The sequence below is a fragment of the Triturus cristatus genome, chromosome 12 (assembly GCF_964204655.1).
Source record: "Triturus cristatus chromosome 12, aTriCri1.1, whole genome shotgun sequence".
In the NCBI taxonomy this organism is placed as follows: domain Eukaryota; kingdom Metazoa; phylum Chordata; class Amphibia; order Caudata; family Salamandridae; genus Triturus; species Triturus cristatus.
In genome coordinates, this window is record NC_140595.1 from 724,028,486 (window position 1) to 724,050,316 (window position 21,831).

The 21,831-nt window shown below is 40.2% G+C and overlaps 6 non-coding genes across 6 annotated transcripts; all 6 read left to right on the plus strand.

Moving 5' to 3' along the window:
- Positions 1-1,122: 1,122 nt before the first annotated feature.
- On the plus strand, positions 1,123-1,204 carry TRNAS-AGA (transfer RNA serine (anticodon AGA)). The gene has a single exon. It is a non-coding gene; the product is annotated as a tRNA-Ser (tRNA).
- Positions 1,205-5,143: 3,939 nt separating this feature from the next.
- Positions 5,144-5,225, plus strand: TRNAS-AGA (transfer RNA serine (anticodon AGA)). Its single transcript has one exon. It is a non-coding gene; the product is annotated as a tRNA-Ser (tRNA).
- Positions 5,226-9,164: 3,939 nt separating this feature from the next.
- Positions 9,165-9,246, plus strand: TRNAS-AGA (transfer RNA serine (anticodon AGA)). The gene has a single exon. It is a non-coding gene; the product is annotated as a tRNA-Ser (tRNA).
- Positions 9,247-13,185: 3,939 nt separating this feature from the next.
- On the plus strand, positions 13,186-13,267 carry TRNAS-AGA (transfer RNA serine (anticodon AGA)). Its single transcript has one exon. It is a non-coding gene; the product is annotated as a tRNA-Ser (tRNA).
- A 3,939-nt stretch (positions 13,268-17,206) lies between these two features.
- TRNAS-AGA (transfer RNA serine (anticodon AGA)) lies at positions 17,207-17,288 on the plus strand. The gene has a single exon. It is a non-coding gene; the product is annotated as a tRNA-Ser (tRNA).
- A 3,939-nt stretch (positions 17,289-21,227) lies between these two features.
- TRNAS-AGA (transfer RNA serine (anticodon AGA)) lies at positions 21,228-21,309 on the plus strand. The gene has a single exon. It is a non-coding gene; the product is annotated as a tRNA-Ser (tRNA).
- The last annotated feature ends 522 nt before the right edge of the window (positions 21,310-21,831 follow it).

Below are 21,831 nucleotides of genomic sequence, written 5' to 3' on the forward strand. Positions count from 1 at the left end.
AAATAGCAAAATATTGCTTAAAAATCACAACAGTAACTAAAACGAATTTACTCACTTGTTTCCAAGAACTGTCCCAGGACTGAATCTAGGATCCAGTCCTGGATTTAGAAAAGTATTCCTGAAAGTAATTAATTGCATATAACTTAAAATTCCCATTGAGCTCAATGTATTATTGTGATTCAAATTGTGTTGCCTATTGTAATAAACTGTAACTATGACCTGCAAAAGTCAATTGCCTATTGCAAAGTATTTATCTAAAGCACCTCACTCTGAGAAAGTATATTTTGATACCTATTGTTGGTTCTCAAATAAAACAACAATATCTTTTTTATGCAAACCAATGGCCTAGTGTTCAGTTCTTGAGTGTGTGAGACCATTTGCTGACTGAGTGTGTACAACAAATGTTTTACACTGTACTCTGATACTGCCTTACTGCTCGGCAAGCTACCACTTTAGAGAGTAAGGTTATATCTAACTTTAGCCTCTGCCAAACCTCTGGGGACTGGGGACTCTGTGCACACTGTACCTATTTGGGAACAGTATATACAGAGCCACTTTCTCACAGTAGTGATAAAGTGATTAGAGTCCTACGGCCAACATAAAGATACAGCAAAACGTGAGGTGAAAAGCAAAAAGGTTGCTGGTAGGCCACCTTAAGGATGCCAGGTCTAACAAAAACTGAACTAAGGATAACATGAGTAAAACATCAGGTTTCTCTACTGCATTTGGTGAGACAAGTGGGCCTTCTTTTATCTTCCATTCAAGCAATCTTTGACAGACCCCTTTATTATAGAGCTTTTCAAGGATTAAAGATAAGGCACTTACAAAGGAGTCCCAAATACTCAGAGATGGTTGACTTCTGTAATATGGGTCGTCGACTAAAAGCAGCGCAAAAACAGAGTGCAACGGGGTCCAAAAAACTTGAGTGCCACAAGAGAGTTTGAATGCAAGCGTATCCTTTTACAGATCCAGAGATATACTCATGCAATTTTTATTTTTAGGACAGAACGTGCATGATGAAAAAAACATTGTTTTTAAAAAGCGCATTGCAGAATATTAGTACTTTGATGTGGGAAAACTTCAAAACTTTCAAACAAAATATTTGTATGCAGCTTACAGCAAGTTGTTGTGTCCGAGTGGGTAAGGCGATGGACTAGAAATCCATTGGGGTATCCCCGCGCAGGTTCGAATCCTGCCAACAACGAGAATCTTTTTATTATCGGCTACAATTTCAGAAGTTAACCTTTAGTATTTCTTCCATTTCAGTTTTATAAATAGGTGGCTTATTTTTGTGTCACTATTGCCTCTCCACATATTTGTTATCGCTACCTCTTTCATGTCTTTGCTACACCTCATTCCTACTTTAGCACTGGTGTAAACGCTTCAAATTATTATACCGTTGCTCTCTCATTCATACCTGCGCATGCACTTGAAAGTTACTTTACCAATAAAAGACGCAAAGAGAGAAATAGAACAAAAGTGCTGGCTGGATTGGCAAACACACTTCATAAAACTGCATTTTCTTTTTTATTCTCCCTCGTGTTACATGCTTAACCTCCCCATGTGTAATTTCTCTTAACCTGCTGTCCCAGGAAGAGAATTCATCTACAGGCTCTTTCTGTGTTTTTTTCCCTAGTCTGTCTTTCCCATTTCTTAGCTGTGTAACTGTTCCTTTATGCGCTCTATTTAAACGCCATCAATCTCATTTGAGCTCCTTGCTCCCGCTTCTGTTTTCTCCACCTCTCATACTGCCAGTTCTCTCTTTCTCTGTGATTGGTGGCTACTTTCCTGAGCTTCCGAAGCCACGTGGTTCCTGCCCCTTGTTGTCAGACTTGAATTGGAAAAGGAACCATATTAACAAGCCTTTACCACTCACACACGGTGGAAGTTTATACTTTAATTCAGTGAGCTAAGAAAAGCGTGTTGTGGGTCCCCTACGAGCCATGGTGCTTGCTCCATCATGATTTGGCACCAGTCATTAGCCGCAGCTCTGCTAATGAGCCACTGAGGTCAGTTTCAATATTTACTCAAAAACATAACCATGCAGCCCTCCCCTCAACTGTGTATTATCTTGGTTTTCTGCTGTTCGTGTGATTAGCTGGGAGGAGCTCACGGCGACATCCTCCCTATAAAAGTGTAGATGGATCACTCTCTAACTCTTTCTTGCTTCACATACAAATGGCTTGAAAGGTGCAGGGAAGATGCAGGTCTAATAGACAGAATAGAAGGTCTGTGCCAGGTGGGTTTCTCTGCATTGGTGTCCCATCACAGGTCCGCAAGTGTATTGTGTGATCTTTGACTCCTGGCATTTCACAAGCAGGCGGCCAGGAAACGGTTTCAGCCTATCAACCACTGAGGAGACGCAGCCTCTGAATGAGGAATGAGGAAGCAATGAATACATCCAGCCTATCACAGGAACAGCCCTGAGTGTTCCGAATTATAAATTCTCCATGTCACTGTATGTCGTTGAGCCCAAGTAGCTCGCCGTGATCGTATAGTGGTTAGTACTCTGCGTTGTGGCCGCAGCAACCTCAGTTCGAATCCGAGTCACGGCATTGTGGTTGGCAATGTCACGGCAGTTGGGTGTTAATTTTACAGAATTAGCAAATGTACCAGTGGTTTTTGTAAAATGTCTATTAAAAACAGATCCTTTCAAATATTTAAACCATCTAACAACAAATGATTTAAACTCGCATGATTATAAGCTGTAGCTATAATGTATTTACTTACATAAATTATCGTTCTTGAACCTATTGGGGGTGAAGGGAGAGCGGAGCTCACCCCCCAGGTGCAGTTGAGTGACCTGTGTTGTGGCTCTCTAGAGGGAAGGCACAAATTTTGCTGTAACCCAGCCCAATCCAGACGTGTATTGGGGCCAGGTTTCAGGCAAATAGAGCAGTAAGTGCAGAGAAATGTTCACTCTCTAAAAGTGGCATTTCTAAAATAGTAAAGTTAAATCCAACCTCACCAGTAAGTAGGATTTTCAATAAATAAATAAAGCTACTCCTCTCCGATATGGAATTACCAAATAAAAAGTATAGGGGAATACACAGAGCTAACCTATGAGAGGGGTAGACCTCACAGTAGTGAAAAATGAAATAGACTGTTTGGTACTTACAGGACACGCGAACCACCAAAGTACATATCTTATTTTTTACTTACATAGCATCATGCACCTAGGACTACCTAGGGCCTACCTTAGGTGTAAATTATATGTAATAAAAGGGGAGTTTAAGGCTTGGCAAGTAGGCTGGGACTCCCCTGGGAGACCCCTGAGTCTATGCCCAGAACCATAACTCTGCCAGTCGAGTACTTACCTAAAAGCCGATAACTCACTTTTCTTCCATAGGCTAACATTGAGTGGTTTCACTTGGAAATTCTTCTAAGTGGTGTGGAGTTTTGGAACTTTAAAATATTCATCTAAAATCAGCCGAACAACGAATTCTGATTTACTCACCTGTTATCAGGAGAGACCTCAGTGCTGCATCTTGGAGCTCAGTACTGACCCTGAAAAGTAATTTTAACCGTACTTACCAGTAACTCGAATTTCCTTCCATGGGATATCATTGCCTGCTTTTTGCTGAAAATTTTCTAAGTGTCGATTTTTGAAACTTACAAATATTCTTTAAAAATCGTACCAACTGTGAAAACGTAATTGTTTACCTGTTTTAGATAGATGTCCCAGTACTGAGCCTAGGAGCCCAGCACTGGATTACAAAAGTAACGAGAACGTACTTTACCCGTAACTTGAATTTTCTTCCATAGGAAACCATTGACTGTTTTTCTGTGAAATTTCTTCTAAGTGTCGATTTTGCAAACATGTAAATATTCCTTAAAAATCGCCTGTATAACTTAAACGTAGTTTCTCAACTGCTTACAGGTGGTACAGTAGTGCTGGATCTAGGATCCAACACTGACCTAGAAAAAGTAACCATAACCCCACTTACCTGCTAAGTGAATTTCCTTCCATAGGATAACATTGGTAATTTGATCAGCAAAAGTTTCTAAGTGTCAACTTTTAAAATAGCAAAATATTGCTTAAAAATCACAACAGTAACTAAAACAAATTTACTCACTTGTTTCCAAGAACTGTCCCAGGACTGAATCTAGGATCCAGTCCTGGATTTAGAAAAGTATTCCTGAAAGTAATTAATTGCATATAACTTAAAATTCCCATTGAGCTCAATGTATTATTGTGATTCAAATTGTGTTGCCTATTGTAATAAACTGTAACTATGACCTGCAAAAGTCAATTGCCTATTGCAAAGTATTTAACTAAAGCATCTCACTCTGAGAAAGTATATTTTGATACCTATTGTTGGTTCTCAAGTAAAACAACAATATCTTTTTTATGCAAACCAATGGCCTAGTGTTCAGTTCTTGAGTGTGTGAGACCATTTGCTGACTGAGTGTGTACAACAAATGTTTTACACTGTACTCTGATACTGCCTTACTGCTCGGCAAGCTACCACTTTAGAGAGTAAGGTTATATCTAACTTTAGCCTCTGCCAAACCTCTGGGGACTGGGGACTCTGTGCACACTGTACCTATTTGGGAACAGTATATACAGAGCCACTTTCTCACAGTAGTGATAAAGTGATTAGAGTCCTACGGCCAACATAAAGATACAGCAAAACGTGAGGTGAAAAGCAAAAAGGTTGCTGGTAGGCCACCTTAAGGATGCCAGGTCTAACAAAAACTGAACTAAGGATAACATGAGTAAAACATCAGGTTTCTCTACTGCATTTGGTGAGACAAGTGGGCCTTCTTTTATCTTCCATTCAAGCAATCTTTGACAGACCCCTTTATTATAGAGCTTTTCAAGGATTAAAGATAAGGCACTTACAAAGGAGTCCCAAATACTCAGAGATGGTTGACTTCTGTAATATGGGTCGTAGACTAAAAGCAGCGCAAAAACAGAGTGCAACAGGGTCCAAAAAACTTGAGTGCCACAAGAGAGTTTGAATGCAAGCGTATCCTTTTACAGATCCAGAGATATACTCATGCAATTTTTATTTTTAGGACAGAACGTGCATGATGAAAAAAACATTGTTTTTAAAAAGCGCATTGCAGAATATTAGTACTTTGATGTGGGAAAACTTCAAAACTTCCAAACAAAATATTTGTAGGCAGCTTACAGCAAGTTGTTGTGGCAGAGTGGTTAAGGCGATGGACTAGAAATCCATTGGGGTATCCCCGCGCAGGTTCGAATCCTGCCAACAACGAGAATCTTTTTATTATCGGCTACAATTTCAGAAGTTAACCTTTAGTATTTCTTCCATTTCAGTTTTATAAATAGGTGGCTTATTTTTGTGTCACTATTGCCTCTCCACATATTTGTTATCGCTACCTCTTTCATGTCTTTGCTACACCTCATTCCTACTTTAGCACTGGTGTAAACGCTTCAAATTATTATACCGTTGCTCTCTCATTCATACCTGCGCATGCACTTGAAAGTTACTTTACCAATAAAAGACGCAAAGAGAGAAATAGAACAAAAGTGCTGGCTGGATTGGCAAACACACTTCATAAAACTGCATTTTCTTTTTTATTCTCCCCCGTGTTACATGCTTAACCTCCCCATGTGTAATTTCTCTTAACCTGCTGTCCCAGGAAGAGAATTCATCTACAGGCTCTTTCTGTGTTTTTTTCCCTAGTCTGTCTTTCCCATTTCTTAGCTGTGTAACTGTTCCTTTACGCGCTCTATTTAAACGCCATCAATCTCATTTGAGCTCCTTGCTCCCGCTTCTGTTTTCTCCACCTCTCATACTGCCAGTTCTCTCTTTCTCTGTGATTGGTGGCTACTTTCCTGAGCTTCCGAAGCCACGTGGTTCCTGCCTCTTGTTGTCAGACTTGAATTGGAAAAGGAACCATATTAACAAGCCTTTACCACTCACACACGGCGGAAGTTTATACTTTAATTCAGTGAGCTAAGAAAAGCGTGTTGTGGGTCCCCTACGAGCCATGGTGCTTGCTTCATCATGATTTGGCACCAGTCATTAGCCGCAGCTCTGCTAATGAGCCACTGAGGTCAGTTTCAATATTTACTCAAAAACATAACCATGCAGCCCTCCCCTCAACTGTGTATTATCTTGCTTTTCTGCTGTTCGTGTGATTAGCTGGGAGGAGCTCACGGCGACATCCTCCCTATAAAAGTGTAGATGGATCACTCTCTAACTCTTTCTTGCTTCACATACAAATGGCTTGAAAGGTGCAGGGAAGATGCAGGTCTAATAGACAGAATAGAAGGTCTGTGCCAGGTGGGTTTCTCTGCATTGGTGTCCCATCACAGGTCCGCAAGTGTATTGTGTGATCTTTGACTCCTGGCATTTCACAAGCAGGCGGCCAGGAAACGGTTTCAGCCTATCAACCACTGAGGAGACGCAGCCTCTGAATGAGGAATGAGGAAGCAATGAATACATCCAGCCTATCACAGGAACAGCCCTGAGTGTTCCGAATTATAAATTCTCCATGTCACTGTATGTCGTTGAGCCCAAGTAGCTCGCTGTGATCGTATAGTGGTTAGTACTCTGCGTTGTGGCCGCAGCAACCTCAGTTCGAATCCGAGTCACGGCATTGTGGTTGGCAATGTCACGGCAGTTGGGTGTTAATTTTACAGAATTAGCAAATGTACCAGTGGTTTTTGTAAAATGTCTATTAAAAACAGATCCTTTCAAATATTTAAACCATCTAACAACAAATGATTTAAACTCGCATGATTATAAGCTGTAGCTATAATGTATTTACTTACATAAATTATCGTTCTTGAACCTATTGGGGGTGAAGGGATAGCGGAGCTCACCCCCCAGGTGCAGTTGAGTGACCTGTGTTGTGGCTCTCTAGAGGGAAGGCACAAATTTTGCTGTCACCCAGCCCAATCCAGACGTGTATTGGGGCCAGGTTTCAGGCAAATAGAGCAGTAAGTGCAGAGAAATGTTCACTCTCTAAAAGTGGCATTTCTAAAATAGTAAAGTTAAATCCAACCTCACCAGTAAGTAGGATTTTCAATAAATAAATAAAGCTACTCCTCTCCGATATGGAATTACCAAATAAAAAGTATAGGGGAATACACAGAGCTAACCTATGAGAGGGGTAGACCTCACAGTAGTGAAAAATGAAATAGACTGTTTGCTACTTACAGGACACGCGAACCACCAAAGTACATATCTTATTTTTTACTTACATAGCATCATGCACCTAGGACTACCTAGGGCCTACCTTAGGTGTAAATTATATGTAATAAAAGGGGAGTTTAAGGCTTGGCAAGTAGGCTGGGACTCCCCTGGGAGACCCCTGAGTCTATGCCCAGAACCATAACTCTGCCAGTCGAGTACTTACCTAAAAGCCGATAACTCACTTTTCTTCCATAGGCTAACATTGAGTGGTTTCACTTGGAAATTCTTCTAAGTGGTGTGGAGTTTTGGAACTTTAAAATATTCATCTAAAATCAGCCGAACAACGAATTCTGATTTACTCACCTGTTATCAGGAGAGACCTCAGTGCTGCATCTTGGAGCTCAGTACTGACCCTGAAAAGTAATTTTAACCGTACTTACCAGTAACTCGAATTTCCTTCCATGGGATATCATTGCCTGCTTTTTGCTGAAAATTTTCTAAGTGTCGATTTTTGAAACTTACAAATATTCTTTAAAAATCGTACCAACTGTGAAAACGTAATTGTTTACCTGTTTTAGATAGATGTCCCAGTACTGAGCCTAGGAGCCCAGCACTGGATTACAAAAGTAACGAGAACGTACTTTACCCGTAACTTGAATTTTCTTCCATAGGAAACCATTGACTGTTTTTCTGTGAAATTTCTTCTAAGTGTCGATTTTGCAAACATGTAAATATTCCTTAAAAATCGCCTGTATAACTTAAACGTAGTTTCTCAACTGCTTACAGGTGGTACAGTAGTGCTGGATCTAGGATCCAACACTGACCTAGAAAAAGTAACCATAACCCCACTTACCTGCTAAGTGAATTTCCTTCCATAGGATAACATTGGTAATTTGATCAGCAAAAGTTTCTAAGTGTCAACTTTTAAAATAGCAAAATATTGCTTAAAAATCACAACAGTAACTAAAACGAATTTACTCACTTGTTTCCAAGAACTGTCCCAGGACTGAATCTAGGATCCAGTCCTGGATTTAGAAAAGTATTCCTGAAAGTAATTAATTGCATATAACTTAAAATTCCCATTGAGCTCAATGTATTATTGTGATTCAAATTGTGTTACCTATTGTAATAAACTGTAACTATGACCTGCAAAAGTCAATTGCCTATTGCAAAGTATTTATCTAAAGCACCTCACTCTGAGAAAGTATATTTTGATACCTATTAGTGGTTCTCAAATAAAACAACAATATCTTTTTTATGCAAACCAATGGCCTAGTGTTCAGTTCTTGAGTGTGTGAGACCATTTGCTGACTGAGTGTGTACAACAAATGTTTTACACTGTACTCTGATACTGCCTTACTGCTCGGCAAGCTACCACTTTAGAGAGTAAGGTTATATCTAACTTTAGCCTCTGCCAAACCTCTGGGGACTGGGGACTCTGTGCACACTGTACCTATTTGGGAACAGTATATACAGAGCCACTTTCTCACAGTAGTGATAAAGTGATTAGAGTCCTACGGCCAACATAAAGATACAGCAAAACGTGAGGTGAAAAGCAAAAAGGTTGCTGGTAGGCCACCTTAAGGATGCCAGGTCTAACAAAAACTGAACTAAGGATAACATGAGTAAAACATCAGGTTTCTCTACTGCATTTGGTGAGACAAGTGGGCCTTCTTTTATCTTCCATTCAAGCAATCTTTGACAGACCCCTTTATTATAGAGCTTTTCAAGGATTAAAGATAAGGCACTTACAAAGGAGTCCCAAATACTCAGAGATGGTTGACTTCTGTAATATGGGTCGTCGACTAAAAGCAGCGCAAAAACAGAGTGCAACGGGGTCCAAAAAACTTGAGTGCCACAAGAGAGTTTGAATGCAAGCGTATCCTTTTACAGATCCAGAGATATACTCATGCAATTTTTATTTTTAGGACAGAACGTGCATGATGAAAAAAACATTGTTTTTAAAAAGCGCATTGCAGAATATTAGTACTTTGATGTGGGAAAACTTCAAAACTTTCAAACAAAATATTTGTATGCAGCTTACAGCAAGTTGTTGTGGCCGAGTGGGTAAGGCGATGGACTAGAAATCCATTGGGGTATCCCCGCGCAGGTTCGAATCCAGCCAACAACGAGAATATTTTTATTATCGGCTACAATTTCAGAAGTTAACCTTTAGTATTTCTTCCATTTCAGTTTTATAAATAGGTGGCTTATTTTTGTGTCACTATTGCCTCTCCACATATTTGTTATCGCTACCTCTTTCATGTCTTTGCTACACCTCATTCCTACTTTAGCACTGGTGTAAACGCTTCAAATTATTATACCGTTGCTCTCTCATTCATACCTGCGCATGCACTTGAAAGTTACTTTACCAATAAAAGACGCAAAGAGAGAAATAGAACAAAAGTGCTGGCTGGATTGGCAAACACACTTCATAAAACTGCATTTTCTTTTTTATTCTCCCTCGTGTTACATGCTTAACCTCCCCATGTGTAATTTCTCTTAACCTGCTGTCCCAGGAAGAGAATTCATCTACAGGCTCTTTCTGTGTTTTTTTCCCTAGTCTGTCTTTCCCATTTCTTAGCTGTGTAACTGTTCCTTTATGCGCTCTATTTAAACGCCATCAATCTCATTTGAGCTCCTTGCTCCCGCTTCTGTTTTCTCCACCTCTCATACTGCCAGTTCTCTCTTTCTCTGTGATTGGTGGCTACTTTCCTGAGCTTCCGAAGCCACGTGGTTCCTGCCTCTTGTTGTCAGACTTGAATTGGAAAAGGAACCATATTAACAAGCCTTTACCACTCACACACGGCGGAAGTTTATACTTTAATTCAGTGAGCTAAGAAAAGCGTGTTGTGGGTCCCCTACGAGCCATGGTGCTTGCTTCATCATGATTTGGCACCAGTCATTAGCCGCAGCTCTGCTAATGAGCCACTGAGGTCAGTTTCAATATTTACTCAAAAACATAACCATGCAGCCCTCCCCTCAACTGTGTATTATCTTGCTTTTCTGCTGTTCGTGTGATTAGCTGGGAGGAGCTCACGGCGACATCCTCCCTATAAAAGTGTAGATGGATCACTCTCTAATTCTTTCTTGCTTCACATACAAATGGCTTGAAAGGTGCAGGGAAGATGCAGGTCTAATAGACAGAATAGAAGGTCTGTGCCAGGTGGGTTTCTCTGCATTGGTGTCCCATCACAGGTCCGCAAGTGTATTGTGTGATCTTTGACTCCTGGCATTTCACAAGCAGGCGGCCAGGAAACGGTTTCAGCCTATCAACCACTGAGGAGACGCAGCCTCTGAATGAGGAATGAGGAAGCAATGAATACATCCAGCCTATCACAGGAACAGCCCTGAGTGTTCCGAATTATAAATTCTCCATGTCACTGTATGTCGTTGAGCCCAAGTAGCTCGCCGTGAACGTATAGTGGTTAGTACTCTGCGTTGTGGCCGCAGCAACCTCGGTTCGAATCCGAGTCACGGCATTGTGGTTGGCAATGTCACGGCAGTTGGGTGTTAATTTTACAGAATTAGCAAATGTACCAGTGGTTTTTGTAAAATGTCTATTAAAAACAGATCCTTTCAAATATTTAAACCATCTAACAACAAATGATTTAAACTCGCATGATTATAAGCTGTAGCTATAATGTATTTACTTACATAAATTATCGTTCTTGAACCTATTGGGGGTGAAGGGAGAGCGGAGCTCACCCCCGAGGTGCAGTTGAGTGACCTGTGTTGTGGCTCTCTAGAGGGAAGGCACAAATTTTGCTGTCACCCAGCCCAATCCAGACGTGTATTGGGGCCAGGTTTCAGGCAAATAGAGCAGTAAGTGCAGAGAAATGTTCACTCTCTAAAAGTGGCATTTCTAAAATAGTAAAGTTAAATCCAACCTCACCAGTAAGTAGGATTTTCAATAAATAAATAAAGCTACTCCTCTCCGATATGGAATTACCAAATAAAAAGTATAGGGGAATACACAGAGCTAACCTATGAGAGGGGTAGTCCTCACAGTAGTGAAAAATGAAATAGACTGTTTGCTACTTACAGGACACGCGAACCACCAAAGTACATATCTAATTTTTTACTTACATAGCATCATGCACCTAGGACTACCTAGGGCCTACCTTAGGTGTAAATTATATGTAATAAAAGGGGAGTTTAAGGCTTGGCAAGTAGGCTGGGACTCCCCTGGGAGACCCCTGAGTCTGTGCCCAGAACCATAACTCTGCCAGTCGAGTACTTACCTAAAAGCCGATAACTCACTTTTCTTCCATAGGCTAACATTGAGTGGTTTCACTTGGAAATTCTTCTAAGTGGTGTGGAGTTTTGGAACTTTAAAATATTCATCTAAAATCAGCCGAACAACGAATTCTGATTTACTCACCTGTTATCAGGAGAGACCTCAGTGCTGCATCTTGGAGCTCAGTACTGACCCTGAAAAGTAATTTTAACCGTACTTACCAGTAACTCGAATTTCCTTCCATGGGATATCATTGCCTGCTTTTCGCTGAAAATGTTCTAAGTGTAGATTTTTGAAACTTACAAATATTCTTTAAAAATCGTACCAACTGTGAAAACGTAATTGTTTACCTGTTTTAGATAGATGTCCCAGTACTGAGCCTAGGAGCCCAGCACTGGATTACAAAAGTAACGAGAACGTACTTTACCCGTAACTTGAATTTTCTTCCATAGGAAACCATTGACTGTTTTTCTGTGAAATTTCTTCTAAGTGTCGATTTTGCAAACATGTAAATATTCCTTAAAAATCGCCTGTATAACTTAAACGTAGTTTCTCAACTGCTTACAGGTGGTACAGTAGTGCTGGATCTAGGATCCAACACTGACCTAGAAAAAGTAACCATAACCCCACTTACCTGCTAAGTGAATTTCCTTCCATAGGATAACATTGGTAATTTGATCAGCAAAAGTTTCTAAGTGTCAACTTTTAAAATAGCAAAATATTGCTTAAAAATCACAACAGTAACTAAAACAAATTTACTCACTTGTTTCCAAGAACTGTCCCAGGACTGAATCTAGGATCCAGTCCTGGATTTAGAAAAGTATTCCTGAAAGTAATTAATTGCATATAACTTAAAATTCCCATTGAGCTCAATGTATTATTGTGATTCAAATTGTGTTGCCTATTGTAATAAACTGTAACTATGACCTGCAAAAGTCAATTGCCTATTGCAAAGTATTTAACTAAAGCATCTCACTCTGAGAAAGTATATTTTGATACCTATTGTTGGTTCTCAAGTAAAACAACAATATCTTTTTTATGCAAACCAATGGCCTAGTGTTCAGTTCTTGAGTGTGTGAGACCATTTGCTGACTGAGTGTGTACAACAAATGTTTTACACTGTACTCTGATACTGCCTTACTGCTCGGCAAGCTACCACTTTAGAGAGTAAGGTTATATCTAACTTTAGCCTCTGCCAAACCTCTGGGGACTGGGGACTCTGTGCACACTGTACCTATTTGGGAACAGTATATACAGAGCCACTTTCTCACAGTAGTGATAAAGTGATTAGAGTCCTACGGCCAACATAAAGATACAGCAAAACGTGAGGTGAAAAGCAAAAAGGTTGCTGGTAGGCCACCTTAAGGATGCCAGGTCTAACAAAAACTGAACTAAGGATAACATGAGTAAAACATCAGGTTTCTCTACTGCATTTGGTGAGACAAGTGGGCCTTCTTTTATCTTCCATTCAAGCAATCTTTGACAGACCCCTTTATTATAGAGCTTTTCAAGGATTAAAGATAAGGCACTTACAAAGGAGTCCCAAATACTCAGAGATGGTTGACTTCTGTAATATGGGTCGTAGACTAAAAGCAGCGCAAAAACAGAGTGCAACAGGGTCCAAAAAACTTGAGTGCCACAAGAGAGTTTGAATGCAAGCGTATCCTTTTACAGATCCAGAGATATACTCATGCAATTTTTATTTTTAGGACAGAACGTGCATGATGAAAAAAACATTGTTTTTAAAAAGCGCATTGCAGAATATTAGTACTTTGATGTGGGAAAACTTCAAAACTTTCAAACAAAATATTTGTAGGCAGCTTACAGCAAGTTGTTGTGGCAGAGTGGTTAAGGCGATGGACTAGAAATCCATTGGGGTATCCCCGCGCAGGTTCGAATCCTGCCAACAACGAGAATCTTTTTATTATCGGCTACAATTTCAGAAGTTAACCTTTAGTATTTCTTCCATTTCAGTTTTATAAATAGGTGGCTTATTTTTGTGTCACTATTGCCTCTCCACATATTTGTTATCGCTACCTCTTTCATGTCTTTGCTACACCTCATTCCTACTTTAGCACTGGTGTAAACGCTTCAAATTATTATACCGTTGCTCTCTCATTCATACCTGCGCATGCACTTGAAAGTTACTTTACCAATAAAAGACGCAAAGAGAGAAATAGAACAAAAGTGCTGGCTGGATTGGCAAACACACTTCATAAAACTGCATTTTCTTTTTTATTCTCCCCCGTGTTACATGCTTAACCTCCCCATGTGTAATTTCTCTTAACCTGCTGTCCCAGGAAGAGAATTCATCTACAGGCTCTTTCTGTGTTTTTTTCCCTAGTCTGTCTTTCCCATTTCTTAGCTGTGTAACTGTTCCTTTACGCGCTCTATTTAAACGCCATCAATCTCATTTGAGCTCCTTGCTCCCGCTTCTGTTTTCTCCACCTCTCATACTGCCAGTTCTCTCTTTCTCTGTGATTGGTGGCTACTTTCCTGAGCTTCCGAAGCCACGTGGTTCCTGCCTCTTGTTGTCAGACTTGAATTGGAAAAGGAACCATATTAACAAGCCTTTACCACTCACACACGGCGGAAGTTTATACTTTAATTCAGTGAGCTAAGAAAAGCGTGTTGTGGGTCCCCTACGAGCCATGGTGCTTGCTTCATCATGATTTGGCACCAGTCATTAGCCGCAGCTCTGCTAATGAGCCACTGAGGTCAGTTTCAATATTTACTCAAAAACATAACCATGCAGCCCTCCCCTCAACTGTGTATTATCTTGCTTTTCTGCTGTTCGTGTGATTAGCTGGGAGGAGCTCACGGCGACATCCTCCCTATAAAAGTGTAGATGGATCACTCTCTAACTCTTTCTTGCTTCACATACAAATGGCTTGAAAGGTGCAGGGAAGATGCAGGTCTAATAGACAGAATAGAAGGTCTGTGCCAGGTGGGTTTCTCTGCATTGGTGTCCCATCACAGGTCCGCAAGTGTATTGTGTGATCTTTGACTCCTGGCATTTCACAAGCAGGCGGCCAGGAAACGGTTTCAGCCTATCAACCACTGAGGAGACGCAGCCTCTGAATGAGGAATGAGGAAGCAATGAATACATCCAGCCTATCACAGGAACAGCCCTGAGTGTTCCGAATTATAAATTCTCCATGTCACTGTATGTCGTTGAGCCCAAGTAGCTCGCTGTGATCGTATAGTGGTTAGTACTCTGCGTTGTGGCCGCAGCAACCTCAGTTCGAATCCGAGTCACGGCATTGTGGTTGGCAATGTCACGGCAGTTGGGTGTTAATTTTACAGAATTAGCAAATGTACCAGTGGTTTTTGTAAAATGTCTATTAAAAACAGATCCTTTCAAATATTTAAACCATCTAACAACAAATGATTTAAACTCGCATGATTATAAGCTGTAGCTATAATGTATTTACTTACATAAATTATCGTTCTTGAACCTATTGGGGGTGAAGGGAGAGCGGAGCTCACCCCCGAGGTGCAGTTGAGTGACCTGTGTTGTGGCTCTCTAGAGGGAAGGCACAAATTTTGCTGTCACCCAGCCCAATCCAGACGTGTATTGGGGCCAGGTTTCAGGCAAATAGAGCAGTAAGTGCAGAGAAATGTTCACTCTCTAAAAGTGGCATTTCTAAAATAGTAAAGTTAAATCCAACCTCACCAGTAAGTAGGATTTTCAATAAATAAATAAAGCTACTCCTCTCCGATATGGAATTACCAAATAAAAAGTATAGGGGAATACACAGAGCTAACCTATGAGAGGGGTAGTCCTCACAGTAGTGAAAAATGAAATAGACTGTTTGCTACTTACAGGACACGCGAACCACCAAAGTACATATCTAATTTTTTACTTACATAGCATCATGCACCTAGGACTACCTAGGGCCTACCTTAGGTGTAAATTATATGTAATAAAAGGGGAGTTTAAGGCTTGGCAAGTAGGCTGGGACTCCCCTGGGAGACCCCTGAGTCTGTGCCCAGAACCATAACTCTGCCAGTCGAGTACTTACCTAAAAGCCGATAACTCACTTTTCTTCCATAGGCTAACATTGAGTGGTTTCACTTGGAAATTCTTCTAAGTGGTGTGGAGTTTTGGAACTTTAAAATATTCATCTAAAATCAGCCGAACAACGAATTCTGATTTACTCACCTGTTATCAGGAGAGACCTCAGTGCTGCATCTTGGAGCTCAGTACTGACCCTGAAAAGTAATTTTAACCGTACTTACCAGTAACTCGAATTTCCTTCCATGGGATATCATTGCCTGCTTTTCGCTGAAAATGTTCTAAGTGTAGATTTTTGAAACTTACAAATATTCTTTAAAAATCGTACCAACTGTGAAAACGTAATTGTTTACCTGTTTTAGATAGATGTCCCAGTACTGAGCCTAGGAGCCCAGCACTGGATTACAAAAGTAACGAGAACGTACTTTACCCGTAACTTGAATTTTCTTCCATAGGAAACCATTGACTGTTTTTCTGTGAAATTTCTTCTAAGTGTCGATTTTGCAAACATGTAAATATTCCTTAAAAATCGCCTGTATAACTTAAACGTAGTTTCTCAACTGCTTACAGGTGGTACAGTAGTGCTGGATCTAGGATCCAACACTGACCTAGAAAAAGTAACCATAACCCCACTTACCTGCTAAGTGAATTTCCTTCCATAGGATAACATTGGTAATTTGATCAGCAAAAGTTTCTAAGTGTCAACTTTTAAAATAGCAAAATATTGCTTAAAAATCACAACAGTAACTAAAACAAATTTACTCACTTGTTTCCAAGAACTGTCCCAGGACTGAATCTAGGATCCAGTCCTGGATTTAGAAAAGTATTCCTGAAAGTAATTAATTGCATATAACTTAAAATTCCCATTGAGCTCAATGTATTATTGTGATTCAAATTGTGTTGCCTATTGTAATAAACTGTAACTATGACCTGCAAAAGTCAATTGCCTATTGCAAAGTATTTAACTAAAGCATCTCACTCTGAGAAAGTATATTTTGATACCTATTGTTGGTTCTCAAGTAAAACAACAATATCTTTTTTATGCAAACCAATGGCCTAGTGTTCAGTTCTTGAGTGTGTGAGACCATTTGCTGACTGAGTGTGTACAACAAATGTTTTACACTGTACTCTGATACTGCCTTACTGCTCGGCAAGCTACCACTTTAGAGAGTAAGGTTATATCTAACTTTAGCCTCTGCCAAACCTCTGGGGACTGGGGACTCTGTGCACACTGTACCTATTTGGGAACAGTATATACAGAGCCACTTTCTCACAGTAGTGATAAAGTGATTAGAGTCCTACGGCCAACATAAAGATACAGCAAAACGTGAGGTGAAAAGCAAAAAGGTTGCTGGTAGGCCACCTTAAGGATGCCAGGTCTAACAAAAACTGAACTAAGGATAACATGAGTAAAACATCAGGTTTCTCTACTGCATTTGGTGAGACAAGTGGGCCTTCTTTTATCTTCCATTCAAGCAATCTTTGACAGACCCCTTTATTATAGAGCTTTTCAAGGATTAAAGATAAGGCACTTACAAAGGAGTCCCAAATACTCAGAGATGGTTGACTTCTGTAATATGGGTCGTAGACTAAAAGCAGCGCAAAAACAGAGTGCAACAGGGTCCAAAAAACTTGAGTGCCACAAGAGAGTTTGAATGCAAGCGTATCCTTTTACAGATCCAGAGATATACTCATGCAATTTTTATTTTTAGGACAGAACGTGCATGATGAAAAAAACATTGTTTTTAAAAAGCGCATTGCAGAATATTAGTACTTTGATGTGGGAAAACTTCAAAACTTTCAAACAAAATATTTGTAGGCAGCTTACAGCAAGTTGTTGTGGCAGAGTGGTTAAGGCGATGGACTAGAAATCCATTGGGGTATCCCCGCGCAGGTTCGAATCCTGCCAACAACGAGAATCTTTTTATTATCGGCTACAATTTCAGAAGTTAACCTTTAGTATTTCTTCCATTTCAGTTTTATAAATAGGTGGCTTATTTTTGTGTCACTATTGCCTCTCCACATATTTGTTATCGCTACCTCTTTCATGTCTTTGCTACACCTCATTCCTACTTTAGCACTGGTGTAAACGCTTCAAATTATTATACCGTTGCTCTCTCATTCATACCTGCGCATGCACTTGAAAGTTACTTTACCAATAAAAGACGCAAAGAGAGAAATAGAACAAAAGTGCTGGCTGGATTGGCAAACACACTTCATAAAACTGCATTTTCTTTTTTATTCTCCCCCGTGTTACATGCTTAACCTCCCCATGTGTAATTTCTCTTAACCTGCTGTCCCAGGAAGAGAATTCATCTACAGGCTCTTTCTGTGTTTTTTTCCCTAGTCTGTCTTTCCCATTTCTTAGCTGTGTAACTGTTCCTTTACGCGCTCTATTTAAACGCCATCAATCTCATTTGAGCTCCTTGCTCCCGCTTCTGTTTTCTCCACCTCTCATACTGCCAGTTCTCTCTTTCTCTGTGATTGGTGGCTACTTTCCTGAGCTTCCGAAGCCACGTGGTTCCTGCCTCTTGTTGTCAGACTTGAATTGGAAAAGGAACCATATTAACAAGCCTTTACCACTCACACACGGCGGAAGTTTATACTTTAATTCAGTGAGCTAAGAAAAGCGTGTTGTGGGTCCCCTACGAGCCATGGTGCTTGCTTCATCATGATTTGGCACCAGTCATTAGCCGCAGCTCTGCTAATGAGCCACTGAGGTCAGTTTCAATATTTACTCAAAAACATAACCATGCAGCCCTCCCCTCAACTGTGTATTATCTTGCTTTTCTGCTGTTCGTGTGATTAGCTGGGAGGAGCTCACGGCGACATCCTCCCTATAAAAGTGTAGATGGATCACTCTCTAACTCTTTCTTGCTTCACATACAAATGGCTTGAAAGGTGCAGGGAAGATGCAGGTCTAATAGACAGAATAGAAGGTCTGTGCCAGGTGGGTTTCTCTGCATTGGTGTCCCATCACAGGTCCGCAAGTGTATTGTGTGATCTTTGACTCCTGGCATTTCACAAGCAGGCGGCCAGGAAACGGTTTCAGCCTATCAACCACTGAGGAGACGCAGCCTCTGAATGAGGAATGAGGAAGCAATGAATACATCCAGCCTATCACAGGAACAGCCCTGAGTGTTCCGAATTATAAATTCTCCATGTCACTGTATGTCGTTGAGCCCAAGTAGCTCGCTGTGATCGTATAGTGGTTAGTACTCTGCGTTGTGGCCGCAGCAACCTCAGTTCGAATCCGAGTCACGGCATTGTGGTTGGCAATGTCACGGCAGTTGGGTGTTAATTTTACAGAATTAGCAAATGTACCAGTGGTTTTTGTAAAATGTCTATTAAAAACAGATCCTTTCAAATATTTAAACCATCTAACAACAAATGATTTAAACTCGCATGATTATAAGCTGTAGCTATAATGTATTTACTTACATAAATTATCGTTCTTGAACCTATTGGGGGTGAAGGGATAGCGGAGCTCACCCCCCAGGTGCAGTTGAGTGACCTGTGTTGTGGCTCTCTAGAGGGAAGGCACAAATTTTGCTGTCACCCAGCCCAATCCAGACGTGTATTGGGGCCAGGTTTCAGGCAAATAGAGCAGTAAGTGCAGAGAAATGTTCACTCTCTAAAAGTGGCATTTCTAAAATAGTAAAGTTAAATCCAACCTCACCAGTAAGTAGGATTTTCAATAAATAAATAAAGCTACTCCTCTCCGATATGGAATTACCAAATAAAAAGTATAGGGGAATACACAGAGCTAACCTATGAGAGGGGTAGACCTCACAGTAGTGAAAAATGAAATAGACTGTTTGCTACTTACAGGACACGCGAACCACCAAAGTACATATCTTATTTTTTACTTACATAGCATCATGCACCTAGGACTACCTAGGGCCTACCTTAGGTGTAAATTATATGTAATAAAAGGGGAGTTTAAGGCTTGGCAAGTAGGCTGGGACTCCCCTGGGAGACCCCTGAGTCTATGCCCAGAACCATAACTCTGCCAGTCGAGTACTTACCTAAAAGCCGATAACTCACTTTTCTTCCATAGGCTAACATTGAGTGGTTTCACTTGGAAATTCTTCTAAGTGGTGTGGAGTTTTGGAACTTTAAAATATTCATCTAAAATCAGCCGAACAACGAATTCTGATTTACTCACCTGTTATCAGGAGAGACCTCAGTGCTGCATCTTGGAGCTCAGTACTGACCCTGAAAAGTAATTTTAACCGTACTTACCAGTAACTCGAATTTCCTTCCATGGGATATCATTGCCTGCTTTTTGCTGAAAATTTTCTAAGTGTCGATTTTTGAAACTTACAAATATTCTTTAAAAATCGTACCAACTGTGAAAACGTAATTGTTTACCTGTTTTAGATAGATGTCCCAGTACTGAGCCTAGGAGCCCAGCACTGGATTACAAAAGTAACGAGAACGTACTTTACCCGTAACTTGAATTTTCTTCCATAGGAAACCATTGACTGTTTTTCTGTGAAATTTCTTCTAAGTGTCGATTTTGCAAACATGTAAATATTCCTTAAAAATCGCCTGTATAACTTAAACGTAGTTTCTCAACTGCTTACAGGTGGTACAGTAGTGCTGGATCTAGGATCCAACACTGACCTAGAAAAAGTAACCATAACCCCACTTACCTGCTAAGTGAATTTCCTTCCATAGGATAACATTGGTAATTTGATCAGCAAAAGTTTCTAAGTGTCAACTTTTAAAATAGCAAAATATTGCTTAAAAATCACAACAGTAACTAAAACGAATTTACTCACTTGTTTCCAAGAACTGTCCCAGGACTGAATCTAGGATCCAGTCCTGGATTTAGAAAAGTATTCCTGAAAGTAATTAATTGCATATAACTTAAAATTCCCATTGAGCTCAATGTATTATTGTGATTCAAATTGTGTTACCTATTGTAATAAACTGTAACTATGACCTGCAAAAGTCAATTGCCTATTGCAAAGTATTTATCTAAAGCACCTCACTCTGAGAAAGTATATTTTGATACCTATTAGTGGTTCTCAAATAAAACAACAATATCTTTTTTATGCAAACCAATGGCCTAGTGTTCAGTTCTTGAGTGTGTGAGACCATTTGCTGACTGAGTGTGTACAACAAATGTTTTACACTGTACTCTGATACTGCCTTACTGCTCGGCAAGCTACCACTTTAGAGAGTAAGGTTATATCTAACTTTAGCCTCTGCCAAACCTCTGGGGACTGGGGACTCTGTGCACACTGTACCTATTTGGGAACAGTATATACAGAGCCACTTTCTCACAGTAGTGATAAAGTGATTAGAGTCCTACGGCCAACATAAAGATACAGCAAAACGTGAGGTGAAAAGCAAAAAGGTTGCTGGTAGGCCACCTTAAGGATGCCAGGTCTAACAAAAACTGAACTAAGGATAACATGAGTAAAACATCAGGTTTCTCTACTGCATTTGGTGAGACAAGTGGGCCTTCTTTTATCTTCCATTCAAGCAATCTTTGACAGACCCCTTTATTATAGAGCTTTTCAAGGATTAAAGATAAGGCACTTACAAAGGAGTCCCAAATACTCAGAGATGGTTGACTTCTGTAATATGGGTCGTCGACTAAAAGCAGCGCAAAAACAGAGTGCAACGGGGTCCAAAAAACTTGAGTGCCACAAGAGAGTTTGAATGCAAGCGTATCCTTTTACAGATCCAGAGATATACTCATGCAATTTTTATTTTTAGGACAGAACGTGCATGATGAAAAAAACATTGTTTTTAAAAAGCGCATTGCAGAATATTAGTACTTTGATGTGGGAAAACTTCAAAACTTTCAAACAAAATATTTGTATGCAGCTTACAGCAAGTTGTTGTGGCCGAGTGGGTAAGGCGATGGACTAGAAATCCATTGGGGTATCCCCGCGCAGGTTCGAATCCAGCCAACAACGAGAATATTTTTATTATCGGCTACAATTTCAGAAGTTAACCTTTAGTATTTCTTCCATTTCAGTTTTATAAATAGGTGGCTTATTTTTGTGTCACTATTGCCTCTCCACATATTTGTTATCGCTACCTCTTTCATGTCTTTGCTACACCTCATTCCTACTTTAGCACTGGTGTAAACGCTTCAAATTATTATACCGTTGCTCTCTCATTCATACCTGCGCATGCACTTGAAAGTTACTTTACCAATAAAAGACGCAAAGAGAGAAATAGAACAAAAGTGCTGGCTGGATTGGCAAACACACTTCATAAAACTGCATTTTCTTTTTTATTCTCCCTCGTGTTACATGCTTAACCTCCCCATGTGTAATTTCTCTTAACCTGCTGTCCCAGGAAGAGAATTCATCTACAGGCTCTTTCTGTGTTTTTTTCCCTAGTCTGTCTTTCCCATTTCTTAGCTGTGTAACTGTTCCTTTATGCGCTCTATTTAAACGCCATCAATCTCATTTGAGCTCCTTGCTCCCGCT